The sequence below is a fragment of the Hemitrygon akajei genome, chromosome 16, assembly GCF_048418815.1.
Source record: "Hemitrygon akajei chromosome 16, sHemAka1.3, whole genome shotgun sequence".
Classification (NCBI taxonomy): domain Eukaryota; kingdom Metazoa; phylum Chordata; class Chondrichthyes; order Myliobatiformes; family Dasyatidae; genus Hemitrygon; species Hemitrygon akajei.
The window spans coordinates 40,600,166-40,618,586 of NC_133139.1; positions in this window are offsets into that span (position 1 = coordinate 40,600,166).

The window sequence follows — 18,421 nt, forward strand, 5'->3', positions numbered from 1 at the left end:
TTTCTCTGAACCAGCATGCAAAGCACAGTAGTAAACATAACACACATAACATATGATAACTTATGAATGTACAGATCTACAGATCAATCACACATAAATAATAAACTAAACTCCATTAATATTAAATATTCTAAGGTATGGAACAGATTAACCAGTGACACTACAAATATGATGCGGCAGATAGTTCCGAGGCTTCTTGGCCTGGGGGAAGAAACTGTTTCTCATTCAAACTAATTTTGTTTATATGCATTGTAGTCTCCTGCCTGATGGTAGAAAGTCAAAGAGGATGCTGGATGGATGATGGAATCCTTAATATTACTGAGGGGCCTGCATATGCAGCGCTGCTGATAAATGTTCCTGGTGGATGGTAGGGAGACCTCTTGATCCTCCCAGCTGTTCTCACAGTGCTTGTAGGAATTCTGGTCCAATGCTCGACTGCTCCCATTCCAGGTGGAGACACAACTTGTCAGGGTGCTCTCACTGGTGCTCCTGTAAAACACAGTTAAACGGGGAGGGGGAGCCTTGCTTGTCTCAATCTCCTTAGTAAGTGGAGGCACTGCTGCGCCTTCTTGTTCAGGGAGGTGATATTAAGGGACCAGATTATGTCATCCATGAGGTGAACAGCCAGGAACTGGGTGCACTGAACTCTCTGTAGGGAGGAGCTGTGTATTTGCAGAGGGGGTGTTTCGTCTGAAACTTCCTGAAGTCCTCAATGATTCTCTTGGTCTTCTCCACATGCAGACTTAAGTTCATCTCACACCAATCCACAAGTTCACTCCAGTTCCTCTCTATACTCCTTCTCTTCATCATTCTTAATAAGGCCAACCACTGCTGTGTCATCCACAAACTTGATGACACAGTTTGAGCTGGATCCTCAACACTATCATGCATCAGCAGTGTGAACTGTGAGCACACAGCCTTGGGGAGTGTCAGTGCTCAGCATAATGGGACTAGAGACGTTGCTGCCTACACTGTGGCCTTACTGTTAAGAAGTCCAGTATCCATTTACAAGGGGAGGTGTTGAGACCCAGCGAGGACAGTTTCCCCACCATTTTCTCGGGTATAATGGTGTTGAATGCCAAACCAAAGTCTATATGCAGCAGTCTGGTATATGAGATTCCATCTTCCACGTGGACCAGGACAGAGTGGGGCGCAGAAGCTACTGCATCGTCAGTGGATTGACTTGAACGATAAATGAACTGGAAAGGGTCCAATGTAGCCAAGAGAAAGGCTTTAATGTGCTCCATGACCAGCCACTCAAAGCATTTCATAATGGTGATGTTAATACCACCAGATGATGGTCATTTAGGCAGGTTACTGTTGCCTTCTTTGGCACGGGAATGATAGTTGCCACCTTGAAAACCTAGGGGACAATGGATTGTTCCAAAGAGATGTTGAAATACACATGGTTTGTGTATTTAATATTAGACAGACAGACAGACATACTTTATTGATCTTGAGGGAAACCGGGTTTCGTTACAGCCGCACTAACCAACAACAGTGAAGAAATATAGCAATATAAATCCATAAATAATTAAATAATAATAAGTTAATCAAGCCAAGTGGAAATAAGTCCAGGACCAGCCTATTGGCTCAGGGTGTCTGACACTCTGAGGGAGGAGTTGTAAAGTTTGATGGCCACAGGCAGGAATGACTTCCTATGACGCTCAGTGTTACATCTTGGTGGAATGAGTCTCTGGCTGAATGTACTCCTGTGCCTAACCAGTACATTATGGAGTGGATGGGAGTCATTGTCCAAGATGGCATGCAACTTGGACAGCATCCTCTTTTCAGACACCACCATCAGAGAGTCCAGTTCCACCCCCACAACATCACTGGCCTTACGAATGAATTTGTTGATCCCGTTGGTGTCTGTTACCCTCAGCCTGCTGCCCCAGCACACAACAGCAAACATGATAGTACTGGCCACCACAGCCTTCGTAGAACATCCTCAGCATCATCCGGCAGATGTTAAAGGACCTCAGTCTCCTCAGGAAATAGAGATGGCTCTGACCCTTCTTGTAGACAGCCTCAGTGTTCTGTGACCAGTCCAGTTTATTGTCCATTCGTATCCCCAGGTATTTGTAATCCTCCACTATTTCCACACTGGCCCCTTGGATGGAAATAGGGGTCACCGGTGCCTTAGCCCTCCTCAGGTCCACCACCAGCCTCTTAGTCTTTTTCACATTAAGCTGCAGATGATTCTGTTCGCAACATGTGACAAAGTTTCCCATATTTCAGTAATATTTGAGTAATATTGTAAATATATTGTTTGATTAAGCATTCTTTGTTTTTTAAGTAATGCATTGTGGGTTATAGGCAAAAGTACATAAAAGGCATACATTGTCACGCCACCACATGATAAGTGTGCACCTCGCTTAAAGTAAAAAAATATGAAACAAGAACTGTTCTCCTGGCCCCTATCAATTAGCTTTTATGTTTTGAAGTTTCATAACATAACACAAGGGAATACATATTTTCTAAGAACTTTCCTAAAGGATTGGAAGAAATTCTCTCTAACTGCTCACTTGTGGTGACATGGGGAGAAAGGATTCATAAGCTGGTATGGGAGTCTCGCATTAGAAATAACTGATTATCACATCACCTTTCTGCCTGCCAAAGGAGAACTATTCAAATTATTGTTAAGCCCTTAGCTTCAAGGACATCACAGAAAAATCTGCACTAGCCAGTTGCAATACACAGATTTCTGAAAGCTGGACATATACTTTATGAGTCCAGTCCTTTGAGTCTCGGCATCTGTGAAAATATTATCAGCTGTGGAACATTTTGTCTTCGCTTTGCCAATGAGACAAACACATTCCAGTTATACAACCTCCCTCAGGAGGTTCTTTGGCTCAATCGAATAGTTCATCATGCAGCAAATAACCGGTTTGTGAAGAGAGTGAAGGTGGTAGGATTTCTCATCTGGAGAGAAAAGAAATGGCTTAGGAGTAAGTTTTATTGAGATGCTGAAGTTATGAAGACATTTGGAGAAATACAGGAGAGAGGGATGTTTTTAATTCAGGAAGCTAGACTTAAAATGGCATGAAAATTGGAAAAACGAGGATAATTCTTTTGACTCAAGAAGTTTTAATCTGGATTAACAACCTGAAAAGGCTGTGATGTAGATTTAGCTGTAATTAGGGTAGCACAGTTGAGCTACTGCCTCTTGATGTCACAATGCTAGAGACCTGAGTTCAATACCACCCTTGGACACTGTGTGGAATTTGCATATTCTCCGCATGACCATGTGAATTAGCTTCAGGTGCTCCAGTTTCATCTGCTATCCCAGTGACATGTGTTGATAGGTTCATTGGCCATTGTAAATTGCCTCTAGAGAGTAGGTGAGTGACGGATTCTAGGAAAAGTTGATGAATTTGGATTTTAATATTTTAATCCAAGGTTACTTCAGAAGTCAGGAATGAAGCCCAAATCTTAGTGCTCCATGATCATTTTATTAAATGTTAATACAGCAAAGAGAGTGTTGAAAGGAACAGTGATGGAGGTCAACTAGTTGAAGAAATTGTGATCATTATTAAGTCTCATATGTAGTGATGTGGGCAATCATGGGCTTCCATTTGTCTTTAATCTGAGAAGTTTGTCAAAATTTTGGCCTCTCCACACGTCGATCTAACTCATGAATGTCATGTGTTGTCGACTGTGACTTTTTCTTCCATCAGTTTGTTCCATCATTGCAAAATGTTCAGGCTTCTCTTTCCTCAGTACATGTCCCAGAAAGATGAAGAGAGGGAGAGTCTAAAGAGCTAAGAACTAAGATGGTACTGGTTTCGTGGCCATCCCTTATACTACATAGGTAAGGAAAATTCCATTCCATTCAAATTTGCAGTTAAGAGTCAACCAGTGAGATGCCCCCTAATGCAGTACCAACATAAGTTTTAAAATCATACCGATAGAACCTTTAGGGGCCACATTAAACAACTGTGGCTACTAGGAAGCATATTAAACTGTTACATGCACCACTTACAATATGAGTAGATAATTAATTATTAAACTGCAAAGAAAGCTGGGAGCTTGATGCTTGGTAGAAACTCTACAGGCCATGGATCATTTTGCCTTCCTGCATGTCTCCATCTCACTGTGACTCTTTTCCAAGCAAAGTTGGATAAATGCTAAAAAAAAAAATGCAGAATTCTCCAGAGCTAGGGAGGAAGATGAAGGAGGGATGGGAATAACTAAGTAACCCTTTTAAAGAAACTTGAGCATTGGGCCTAGTCACCTCCTTTTGTCCTGTAATGTTATATGAGCCTAAAACCCAGCTAACTATCTCAAAGTGCTTGGTGTCAATAATCTCCAGTGGGGCATCTAATGACTATTCACATATTTAGAGAGGAGGTAGCAAGTGCGACACCCTTGCATAGATGGTAATGTGCAGTGTATGGTCTCCATCTGCATGCAGGGCTAGTTTGGCAATACCCTGCTAAACTAGAGCTCAACAGAGCCAATAACTGTATGTTCAGGACACACATAGTGTCCAGTATTTAGCAACAAATGGAACAGGACAATAATTCTGTTCCATTTCACGGGAACATGAAGATTTTACTCATTAGTTTTTGATTATTTTACAAAGTTTTAGCTGAAGCAATGTGCTGGTTAGTGTTCCTTCATCTTTTGCTAGTTGTGACACATTCTGCTGTGTCAAAAGGAAGCACTATGTGTCTGTAAATCAGGGCCACAGCAAAAACCAAGCTGGTCTCAGACAATCCCACTTTGCCATTAATCCCCTGGGTGTGCAGTATGGTGGGGAGAATGAAGAGAAGAAACACAGGCTTGTGGAAGAGAGAGGAAGACAAAAGTTGGGATGAGGGGGTACACGGCGGAGGATAGAAGGGTGCTCAGTAGGAGCTCCCAAACAACAAGGAGCAATTACTCCACATACAGCTGAATCAGGAGCATCCACTTTAAAAAAAAGTCCTAAACGTTTCAGATGAAGCAATTAACAGAGCAGAAGCAGAGTAAAAGTTAATGTGCACATCATTAAATGTTACACAGTCAGAGTGTATATGTTAAGTTGCAACTTAGGACATTTTGGCACTCCGTTAGGTAGGAGAACAGAATTTATCTACTTCATGTTCTACAGAGCAGGAGGGAAACAGGTGTGTGGAGATTTTAAGCACTGAAGTTTTTTTTCTGGCTCTATGGAGTAGAGTGACGTAGGCTGAATTTCCATCATGCTGAGATCAGGCATGTACCACATAACTGCAAAAGTTTCAGTACCCTGAATGTACAGTGGCAGTGCCACCATATTCAGTGTATCATGCTGGTGATTGGTGATCCATGATGTGCTCAACCTATACCTGTTCAATATGGACTCAATAACTGAGCCAGGGTGTCAAAGTGATGGGTGGCTACTACCCTCTCACTGCTTGGTTCTTGAGTTTAGTATGCAATCCACCCACCAAAGACAGTTCTTATTCTGTGAAAGCTACAACTGCACTCCATAAAATACACCAACGGCATGAACCAAAACCTTCCACACCTGCATATTTGTGAACGAGCTGTGCAGTCCCGAGTGCAAGGCTTAGAATTTGTTTGGTCTGTGATAAGTTGCACAACTTCACAAACACCTAACCTCAGATTAGATGCAGGAGGAGGAGGTGGGTAAGGAGGAAAAGGAAGGGGAGAAAGAAGAAAGGAAGTGGCAATGGAAGAAAATACTTAGATTCTAGAAAGTGAATGAACAACAGATCAGACTGATTCTCCACAAACATAATCCTTTCTTTCACATTCATGCACACTTTACCTTTTTGTCCTTCTTTGAAACATAAAGTGAAATCAAATTCAATGGATTATCATTAATACCACAACAAATGCAATTAAAAACTTCAATAAATCACCCTTGTGCTGACCCCTGAGTGCCTGCCTTCCATACAGGCCTCACGTGTTCATCCTGTGGTCACAACACAGGCGACTTTCAGTGGAGGAGAACAAAGGTGGGCTTAGAGGACAATTTTAAATAGCCTTTAACTGTAAAAGCCCAGATTGGTCTGCAGTTGCAATCTGGCATTGCTGGTTAACAGACAGCAGCAAGAACACTTCTGGAGTGACAATGGTTGAATTATATAGCTTGGAAACACATTTTCAAACTGTTGAATTCACTCTGCCCATTTACATTAATCCTGTCCTAACCTATTTTATTCTCCCTACATTTACCACCTAATTCTACGTCTCAGCTACACATGAGGAACAATCTACAGTGGCTAGTTAAACCACTAATCTGCCTACCTTTGGGATGCGTGAGCTTCAAAAGGCAACACACACACAGTCACCACAAGAACATGCAAACTCCACACAGAAATCACAGGAATGAGGACTGAAACACCCATGGCCATGGGTGCTGTGAGTGAGCAATGCTACTAGCTGCCTGACTCTGCTACTGACATACTGAGAGATAGCAGCTCGTTCAAGCTCTGTGGTGTCAACGGCCAATCCTTCAGACACAACAAATCATCGGACAGTGGTTTGGCTGAAATGTAATTTAAAGAAAGTTTGCAGATGCTGGAAATCCAGAGCAACACACACAAAATGCTAGAGGAGCTCAACAGGTCAGGCAGCATCTTTGGAAAGGAATAAGTTGTTGACATTTTAGGCTAACACCTTTCCTTTACCTGCTGATGGAGATTTGTCAGCCCAAATCGTTAACTGTTTATTCCTCTTCATAGATGCTGCATGAGCTTCTGAGGAGTTCCTCCTTGCCTGGGTTCTGTTATCTCTTCCAAAGCCATTTGAACTGTTTGCCACCACAAATTTCAGATCTGGAGGCAAGCATTAATCACCACAAACTACCTGAGTATTGTTAATCAACAAATTGATAGCAAAGATATCAATTAAAAATAGAAAATGCAGGAAATACTCATCCGGTTATGCTGTGAGCAGAGGTAAAGTTAATGCTACAGGTCCAAGGCCCTTTATTAGATAGGTTAAGCAACACACACAATACGCTGGAGGAACTCAGCAGGCCAGGCAGCATCTATGAAGCACAGTCGATGTATCGGGTCAAAACCCTTCGGCAGGACAGATAGGTTGAGTTTGTGTTGCCACTCACAAGAATGTGCGCTATATTTCAAGTTTAAGGGCATATTTGCTGCAAAATGAAATTGTAATTTGATATGCATCCTGCATTAAATCAAATTAAAGCAAGATAAGCACAGATCCAAATTCAAGAGCCCTATTTTCCATCAGCATCCTCTTCTTGCACCTGTGGTCCCATAGAACTTTCCATCATTGTGTCTCTGCCAAATCTTAATTTAAACACCATGAACCCACCAACTATGGGAGACCAGACAAAGTGTCACATAATTGTCCCTTTTTGAATTTCCCCAGATAATTTAATTCAGTTCCAAGTCCCTCTTCTAAATCACTGCAATGTCCTTTGAAGTTTAAGCAACCCATTTACTTCAAGAAAAATGGGTCTCCACATTTACATGAATAGGGTAGTTTAAAACACCTTAAAGACATTTATATTGGCTTGATGCTGGCAGTTAGTGAAATGAGGTGTTAAACTAACCATTTTAGATGAACAAACAGCAGATTACTGTTTGTAAGGATGAGATTGCAGGCATTAATCTAGTACTTAAATGTGCATTCGGCATGCTGGCTGCAAAGCTACATACTATAATGATTTACACTGTTGTTAAACAGAGGACAGTTCATTTAAATAACCAGATAGCATAAGGCAGGCATATCTGAGGAATGCCCTTATATCACCAGCTCTGGAATTCTGTATTAAAGCTAATGGATAGGCACCTCCATTGTGCAGGGACAACCAAGAATAAGAAAAAGGGTAATCTCGGGCTCATGACCTGCACTGCAACGTTTGGGTTTTAAAGGGAATGACAATGAGAAATATGAGTAGGGATCTGTGCATGAATGATAAATACTGCTGGACCCACACACAAAGTTAGGGTCTATTGTTATAGTTTTGGCCTAATTTAACAAGCTGTTTGTACGGTGGAGGATCTGTTTCAATCCACCAACAAGGGGAGGAAAATATGTCAGAGATTGGTGATAATGAAGGAGAATAACTTCAAGTCAAGTCACTTTTTATTGTCATTTCGACCAGAACTGCTGGTACAGTACACAGTAAAAATGAGACAACGTTTTTCAGGACCATGGTGCTACATGAAACAGTACAAAAACTACACTGAACTAGGTGAAAACAGCACAGAAAGCAACTGCACTAGACTACAGACCTACCCAGGACTGTATAAAGTGCACAAAACAGTGCAGGCATTACAATAAATAATAAACAAGACAATAGGCACAGTAGAGGGCAGCAGGTTGGTGTCAGTCCAGGCTCTGGGTATTGAGGAGTCTGATAGCTTGGGGGAAGAAACTGTTACATAGTCTGGTTGTGAGAGCCCGAATGCTTCGGTGCCTTTTCCCAGATGGCAGAAGGGAGAAGAGTTTGTACGAGTGGTGCGTGGGGTCCTTCATAATGCTGTTTGCTTTGCGGATGCAGCGTGTAGTATAAATGTCTGTAATGGCAGGAAGAGAGACCCCGATGATCTTCTCAGCTGAGCTCACTATCCGCTGCAGGGTCTTTGCGATCTGAGATGATGCAATTTCCAAACCAGGCAGCGATAGAGCTGCTCAGGATGCTCTCAATACAACCTCTGTAGAATGTGATGAGGATGGGGGGTGGGAGATGGACTTTCCTCAGCCTTTGCAGAAAGTAGAGATGCTGTTGGGCTTTGCTATGGAGCTGGTGTTGAGGGACCAGGTGAGATTCTCCACCAGGTGAAAACCAAGAACTTTGCTGCTCTTAACGATCTCTACTGAGGAGCCGTCAATGTTCATCAGGGAGTGGTCGCTCCATGCCTTCCTGAAGTCAACAACCATCTCTTTTGTTTTGTTCACATTCAGAGACAGGTTGTTAGCTTTGCACCAGTCCGTTAGCCGCTGCACCTCCTCTCTGTAAGCTGACTCGTCATTCTTGCTGATGAGACCCACCACGGTTGTGTCATCGGTGAACTTGATGATGTGGTTCGAGCTGTGTGTTGCAGCACAGTCATGGGTCAGCAGAGTGAACAGCAGTGGACTGAGCACACAGCCCTGGGGAGCCCCGTGCTCAGTGTGATGGTGTTGGAGATGCTGCTCCCGATCCGGACTGACTGAGGTCTCTCATTCAGGAAGTCTAGGATCCAGTTGCAGAGGGAGGTGTTCAGGCCCAGTAGGCTCAGCTTTCCAATCAGTTTCTGAGGGATGATTGTGTTGAATGCTGAACTAAAGTCTATGAACAGCATTCGAACATGCGTGTCTTTTTTGTCCAGGTGGGTTAGTGCCAGGTGGAAGGTGATGGCAATGGTGTCGTCTGTTGAGCGGTTGGGATGGTACGCAAACTGCAGGGGGTCCAGTGAGGGGGGAGTAGGGTCTTGATGTGCCTCATGACGAGCCTCTCGAAACACTTTATGATGATGGATGTGAGTGCACTAGGACGGTAGGTATTGAGGCAGGACACTGAAGACTTCTTCGGCACGGGGACGAGGGTGGTGGCCTTGAAGCACATTGGAACGATGGCGCTGCTCGGGGAGATGTTGAAAATGTTCAGTGAGAAAAACTTAGAGAGGAAAGACAAAAGGAAACTAGACGAGAACTGTGGTAAGAGAAAGAGAGATATGAACATTGAAATTAAGTAAGGGAGAAGATTTTGTATTAGAAAAATAATATAGTGAATTGGCATGCTTTGGAATCACAAGTTGTTCTGACTTTTTATTTCACAGTGTTGAATTTTCTCTTTATTTTATTACACTGTTTTTTTTTAACAAAATGAAACTCAATGTTAGGAGGCAAGCTTTAAATCCAAAGCAATGTCAGCAGAAAGATCGCATGAACTGTTATTTCAACCAGTGAAGTTAATAAAAAATCAAATTTATGCAGCAGACATTCCAAACAGGCAGGAATTCAAACAAAAGGGAAATTTAATGGTTATTTTTTATGAGTATTAGTAGTAGGGAAATCCATTTCTAGAGGACAGGAATCTGTAGAGCTTGACTTTGAAAAGTTCTTAGGAACAAGTTGGGAATGAATTGGTTGAATCATATTCTCAACAAACCAAATAGGACTTTGGTCAGTATGCACCACTCTTGACTGAAACATGAGAAGAAGCAACCATAAGTGAAAACAAAACAAGATTTAATTTAATGCAAAAAAGAAACTGGCAGAAGAATTCAGTGAGTCAGGCAGCATCTGTGGAGGGAAATATCAACAACAGTCCATTTTCCTTCACGGACACTGCCAGACTGGTTCCGTTCCTCCTTTCACTTTTTTGCACCTCTTGTGTCTCTCTTTGATTTAAAAGTTGGTGAGAAAAACTAACACCTACTGACATGTTCCCCAAAATGGTTAAGTCTACTTCAATCTTGTCAGACATATAATTCAAGCTGACAAAGAGGGTACTTCACCAGTCATCCATTGATGTTACCATCAGCTTTTCTCAGGTCTATGAGGCTCAACCTTCTGATTAAGAGGTTGCAGGTACAATCCAACTCTGATACACAATGAGAGTGGTGGAAATATTTTACCATTTGTGGTGCTGTCTTTTTATTGCAGGGTTAAACACAGTAACCTGTTACATAAGTCAGATAAAAACACAAGATGGAATGGCACTAATGAAAGGAACACAAAGAAGTGTCCAAGTGCTCTGGTTATCATACCTCATGCCTACTGACATTAAGGCCAGATTATATCGTCATTCGGGGGTATGGGGTGTCCAAGGAGGGTTATCAGGTCGCAGGTTTGGCATGCTCCGCGCAAGGGTCCCACATGCCACCCAGCTCTCACCTGTGACTCCAAGTAACTGTTTGCCTGCAACAGTGACCACACGCCTGTACACCGCTTCGACAGGTGGGCTAAACCAGGTGAGGGTAGCTGGGAACCTCTAACCCTGTGACATAAGGGTATGCCTACCTGAGCAAAGCTAATTCCGGAGGACTGGGCAGACAAGATAAACCACAAGATCCAACAGCCAAGAAGGCTGAAGAGCAAAGGGCATGACAAGTCCGAGGATGTCTCTAGTCGTGACGATTTTTCATACCATTGGACCAAGATTTTTGAGGCCGAAAGAGTGGGATGGCTTTTTCATGACAAAACTCCTCCTGCACGGTTACGTTGTCATCAGAAATGATGGACAATCAACAAATATTGTCATTGCTGTCAACATATCCTCCTGTGTGCAGGATAGATGTGTACATACAAATAAATCTATATTAGCCTTGGGTCCCATACCACTGTGTTTAGAAACAGTTATTACCTTTCAACAATCAGGCTCCTGAAACACTGGGGGGTAACTTCACTCATCTTGACACTGAGCTGATCCAAAAACCTGTGGACTCACTTTCAAACTATACATATCTTGTTCTCGGTATTATTTATTATTTATTTACATATATTTTTAATGAATCTGCACAGTTTACCTCCTTTTTGCACATTGTTTTTTCTCTTTGTGTGTGGTTTTTCAATGATTCCATTGTGGTTCTTTGTTTCTACATGAATGTCAACATGAAAATGGATCTCAGGGGCATATATGGTGACATACATACTTTGATAATAAATTTCTTTGAACTTTCAACATGGTGTAGATGACATATAGCTGTGGATAAAACACCGGCTGCCAATAGGAAACAAAGAGTCGCATCACAAAATGCTGGAGGAACTCAGTAGGCCGGGCAGCATCTATGGAAAAATTCTGACCAAGACCCTTCATCAGAACTGGGAAATAAGAGGAGGAGTCAGAGTAAGAAAGTGGGGAAAGGGAAGGAAGAAACACAAGGTGATAGGTGAAACCAGGAAGGGGGAGGGTTAAAGTAAAGAGTTGGGAGGTTGATTGGTGAAAGAGATATGGGGCTGAAGAAGGCGGAATCTGATAGGAGAGGACAGAAGACTATGGAAGAAAGAAAAGTGGGAGGAGCATCAGAAGGAGATGATTGGCAGACAAGGAGAAAAGGTGAGACAGGGAAATGGAAATGGGGAATGATGAGGGAGGTGGGTGAGGCATTAAAGAAGTTTGAGAAATTGATGTTCATGTCATCAGGTTGGAGGCTACCCAGACGGAATATAAGGTGTTACTCCTTCAACCTGAGTGTGGCCTCATCACGACGGTAGAGGAGATCATGTACTGACATGACTAGCATTAAAAGGGTCTTTTTCTGGTTGGCAACATGAAATATGTAGAATGCCAAAGGGATCAATACCATAGTCTCAATCATTGACAGTTTATATAATTGTCTTGGGTCCAGATGCTAGAGTTGCTAAATTTTCTGTTATCACTAAGGTAGATAGAAGAGTAAGTTGTGAAGTGGATGCAAAGAGGCTACAATGGGACTTAGGGAGGTTAAGTAAGTGAGAAGAGATCTGCTAAATGGAGAATGATGTGAGAAAATGTGAACTTGTCAAATTTTGGCAGGGAAGATAAAAATGTGGCATAGTGTCATATTACCTAAATGGAGAGATATTGCAGAGCACTGAGATGCAAAGGTGTTGAAGTGCATTATTCAGAACAGGCAATTAATTAGGAAAAGATAAGAGTCTTAATGTTTATTGCTCAGGGAAATGAATACAAATGTTAGGAGGTTATACTTTAGTTATACAGAGAATTGATGAGAAAAAAATCTAAGAACCCTAATGCAAACAGTTTGCACAAGTTTACTAAAGAAATATGGGGAACGGGCAAGTCAGTCATCTGTAGATTTTAAGTTTATCTGAGAGGATGAATAGTTTTAAGTAAGACAGATTCTTGACAAGCAAGGAGTGAAGTGTGTGTTTGTTTATTTATTTAGCGATACTGTACAGAACAGCTCAACGAGCTGTGCTACCCAGTAACCCATCTATTTAACCTTAGCCACAGGATAATTTACAATGTCTAAATAAAGTTCAAAGTTCAAAGCTCAAGGTAAAATTCATTATTAGAGTACATACATGTCACCACATACAAACCTGAGATGCTTTTTTTCTGTGGACATACTCAGCAAATCTATAGAAGAGTAACGGTAAACAGGATCAATGAACAAAGTATGCAAGTGTAAGCAAATAAATAGTAATAAATAGGGAGAGCATGAAATAACAAGAAGAAGAGAGACCAACGGTTGTGGAACACCAGAAATAGAATGAGTGTAGTTATCACCTTTTGTTCAAGAGCCTGATTGTTGAGGGGCAGTAGCTGTTCTTGAACCAATACACTACCACAACATGCCAATAGGTAAAACAGAATGCAGAGTTGAAGTTATAATTATATCAGCCATGATTTTATTAAATGACCAGAGGGATTTTATTAAATAGGCCAGAGGGGTCATGTGGCCTACTAATGTTTCTATTTCATTTGTTAGCATTCTTTGTGATAGTTCATTGTCTCAGAATTTATTGGAGATGTTCCTTTAAATTAAAATAAGACACAATCAATAAATGCAGTTTTCCCTTGTCCATCTTCTTTCCAGCAGCTAATCAGAAAGAAGAACAAGGAATTCAAACACGAGTGATTTGTATTGCATTGCTCTCATGCACTGGACAAATCTATAGCCATTGTTTTTCGACTCTCAGCACTATTTCTCAGGAACAAATGTTAACCTTGGAAGGCAAGATGCATTATCAACATTTCAAAATAATTTATTTAACTATAAAAAAGCTGCAATCAAATTTAAGTCATATCTTCTCTGCTCAAAAGGACCATTAAATTATGGAATCTTTTGAAAAGCAATAGAATTAAAAATAGATTAAATGAAACTTAAAAATCTTGTTCATCTTCACGGATATCCAGGAGGTGTCACCTATCTCGGTCTGTGGTTTACCACGGTGGAAATGTGCATATAATTGAACATGAACTATTAATGGTCCTTGTAAAAAGAAAATTATAAAGTGATCTGTAAGGAAAAAAATGTGGAGGTTATGAAGTGCTCTATAAAAACAGAAAATGCTGCAGGCATGCAGCGGGTTAGACAATGTCTGTGAAGGGAAGAACTGATTAGAATGCATATCATCAACTAGAAAGGTTAACTCTTTCTCACATCGAAGATGCCGATGAACTTTTTCCAGCAGAGCCCTTGTGTTGTAACTTCCAATAACTGCAGTCTTTTGCTTCTAGTATGGTCTGATATTTGAGAAGTTGGAATAACATAAATAGCTCCAGCATGGGCAGAATAGGTCAAATGTCCTCCTTTTGTGTAAAAACATCTATCAAATATCATCAACACCAGCCCCACAACCCTGTGACCACAAAACCACCCTGTCAGCAAGTCAATGTTTCCATCTAAACAAATGGAACTACAGCTCTCTTACTTTGTCATTTCCCATTGAATTTGCACTCTTTTGCAACAATATCAATGATTTTGATGAAGAGAATCATGTGTAACATACCTGAGTTTGCTGATGTAGATAATGTGGTGGATACAGCCTAGTCTATCACAGGCAAAGCCCTCCACACCGTTGAACACATTTACAAGGAGTGCTGACACAAGAAAGCAGCATCCATTACCAAAGGCCCCACCAGTCAAGCCATGCTGACTTCTCACTTCTACCATTGGGCAGGAGGTGCAAAAACCATAGGTCCCACAGCACTAGGTTCAGGGACAGTTATTACGCTACAACCACTAGGTGCCAGAACCAAGTGGATAATGTCACTCACCTCAACTCCAAACTAATTCCACAACCTCTGGATGCACTTTACAGCTCATGTTCTCAGTATGATTTATTTATTTGTTTGTTTGTTTCTTTGTTTATTTATTTATTTGCATGATTTCAACAGTTCAAAGTTTTGTTTTATTGTCAAAGTATGTGTGTACAATGCAACTCTAGTATTCATCTTCTTCAGATAGCCATGAAATATAGAAAATGCCACAGGTGTCATTGAAGGATTACACATTAATACCCTTCCTGCATGAAAAGGAAAAACAAATCGCAAACCCCAAACCTCACAGCCCCTCCCTCACACAAAAACTAACAAATTGCCCACACAGAAAATGGCAGACGGAACATCAGTCCCCAAACACCCACCCCCTCCCTCACAAAACAGCACCAATAACATCATATCTCCAACCCCTTCCCTCACAAAACAAGATCAACAAATAACATCAAACCCCCAACTGCCTCCCTTGTAGAAACGAACAGGGACAATGGAATCAAACTCCCAACCCCCTCTCTCATACACAAAAACTAACAGATTGCCCAAACAGAAAATGGCAGCTGAAACATCAAACCCCTCCCCAACCCCCCCGCTCACAAAAACTATTATATTGCCTACCCAGAATTTTGATAGTAAATTTACTTTGACTATGACTTTTGACTCTGAAAGGTCACACCAGCAATTGGTAATAAACATAAACATGAAAGGTGAGGTGCAAGGTGGATGAGTCCAAGTGAATGCTGAATATAGGAGATCTTATTCCTGGATGAAGAACTGTGCACAGGGGAAAAGAAGGGAGAAGAAGAACTCAACATTATGCCCTGCATGGAATGCATTGAGATGGGGACACAGGGGAATGGATGATGCTTTCTATCAACAACTTGTTGCTCAGGATCAGTGAGAGGGTCAGAAGGCATAGTGGTGGGGCCAGGGAGAGAGATCAAAAATCAAATCAAAATCAAATCAAGTTAATTATCCTTCAGACCATATATCGATACAGTTGAACAAGACAGCATTCCTCTGGGGCCCAGGTGCATAACATGCATTCAAGATAGCAAGAGAGAGAGAAAAAAGCACACACACATTGTTATGCAAGTAAAACATATTTATAGTCCAAGTCCCTGAGTGACATACAAATTGATGGTACAGCTCCTGGCAACCCAGCCTGTCCTTCTGCCCACTGGGCATTGGAGGGCAGCACTGCTGGGAGAGGCCAGCTCCCAACCAAGCTCAGACACCACACTACACCACCTCCCTCATCACCTCACCCGGACTGCAGCAGCAGGCAAGCCTGCTCGAGGCCTTGCCCTCACTACAGCTGAGGCCACGCTGCTGCCTTGTCACCTTTCTCTCCACCAAACAAGGGAAACAGGCCTGCAGCATCTAACATTGTCAATGTCCAACAGGGTCTTGCAATTGCAAGAGAAACATCCAAGACAGAGAAACATGAAGGGAGACAAAGATTCAGCGGAGAATTAGAATTCAAGAGTTGTTGAAGCTTCTCATCTTTGATGTCTGAGAAGAAGGAAGTTATTTGTTGATATGACAATGAATGAAGTAGAAGTGTAAGCCAGCACAATCTTGAGACAGAGTAAACTAAATCTATAGTGGCGAGGATAAGAACAAGTATATGCTAATGTATGACATTAAGTGTGAATCTTAGAATACTTTGAGAATAGTGATTTGTGAAATGTTGAATATCTGGAACACGCCAGCAATCATGGATGAATTAGAAATGTCAAGAGTGGATTTTCATTAGGAATTAAGGTCTGTCCAACCATCCAGGTGAATCTGTGACTTACTTGTGCTTTTTCCAATGCAGGCTATCACATTTGATCTCCTTCACAGTGGAAAAACCAAATGCATATTGGGCAACATACACGAAATGCTGGAGGAACTCAGCAGGGCAGGCATCATTTATGGAAAAGAGTATAGTCGACATTTCAGGCAAGGGGTCTCGGCCCTCATCGACTATACTCTTTTCCATAGATGATGCCTGGCCTGCTGAGTTCCTTCAGCATTTTGTGTGCATTGCTTGGATTTCCAGCGTCCACAGATTTTCTCTGGTCTACAAATAGGGCAACTGCTTTGCAGAACACCTCCATCAGGATGCAAAGGGACATGAGCTTTCCTAAATTCTGATTCATTCTCCATCCAATTCTCACCCTGAGCTCCTGATGTTATCAGCGCAGTGAATACCCCAGAAGCCAGTGGAAGCCAGATGTATTTAACGTGGTGATGGATAAATATTTAAAAGATGATTGAAGTGAGGGATATGGGAACTGGCACAGAAGAAGAGCTGAGACCAGCTCAGATCAGCTATGATCATAATGGAATGTCTGGACAGGATGATGAGTCTGGTGGCCGCCTTCTGCTCCTATTTTTTCATATTCTGTGTATAAATTCAGGAGGCATTACCTCACCTGTAGTATTGAATTTAACAAATTCTGATAGCCAGCCTTTCCAGTCTCCGGCAGAGACTGCAAAGGTTGGCTGTGATTTCAGGTCATTAATTGTACTATTACTTTGGTGTTTTTTAATCACCACAGGTGGTAACTGACCTGTTGAATAGTCCAGCATTCTCGTTTATTCTAGAGTTCTATCACTGAATTCCAACAGTGTCCATTTTTATCTACTTACTTCACTCCGAGTTCACCTTCTTCAGACAGATAGCTATGATTTATTAGCTCTCACCAGCCTCTCCCAGACAGCACCAAAAGCTCTTGTGTTGTTTGGAATCTCCATCCTGTCATAGGCTTTCCCTTTATTCTCCTCATACCTCCTACTCTAAGCATTGTATAATTTCTAGTAAAAGATCATCTACCTGAAATATTACCTCTCTACATATGCTTTCTGACTTGTTGATTATGTCCAGCATTTACAATAATCCCATTTTCCATCATTAGGACCGTATGCCTTTCCGATTCAAGTGCCTGCTGAAAACTTATTAAACATAGCAATTGTATCAGATTTCACCATCTCTTCTGGCAGCACTTGCCGGATATCAACCATCTTCTCTGCCAAAAAAAACCCTCAAATCCCCTTTGAAACTCCTTCCTCTTGCCTTAAACTTAGACTGTCTTGTTTTTGATACCCCTTCTACAGTAAAAAACATATTGATAATCTAAAGATATGATTCTTACAATCTTATATACTTCTACTAGGTCACCCTCTGCCTCTTTTGCTCCAGTGAAAATGAGCTCAGGCTATCCCATCTCTCACCATAATTAAAATCCTCCAATTCAGGTACCATCATGGTGAATCTCCGCTGTAGGCTCTCCAGTTCAATCCACCCTTCCTATTGTGTGGTAGCCAGAGCTATACACAATACTCTAGTAGGGTCCAGCCAGTTGTAAAGATGCAACATAACGCCTCAACTCTTATGTTCAAAATAAGGCACTGGCCATTCAGGCAGGAGAGAGGTGAGAACAAATGTCTTTATTGGGGGATAGTGAATCCTGGGAATTCTCTAACTAAAAGATCTGTGGAGAATTAGGATTAATATACTCAAGACAACATATAGTAAGGGACATTCTGAATATTATTCCAATTTTATTATGAAGCGACACATGACACAAGAGACTGCAGATGCTGAGCTCAGAAACAACAATCTGCTGAACAAACAGCAGCTGTGGAAGGGAAAGAATTGTCAACATTTTATCACACCAAATCATCAGGGCTACAACCTGAGACATCAACAGTTCTTGTGATCCCACAGATGCTGCTCAAACCGTTAATTTCCTCTAGGACATGGATTTCCAACCTTTCTTAATGCCATGGACTGGCACCATT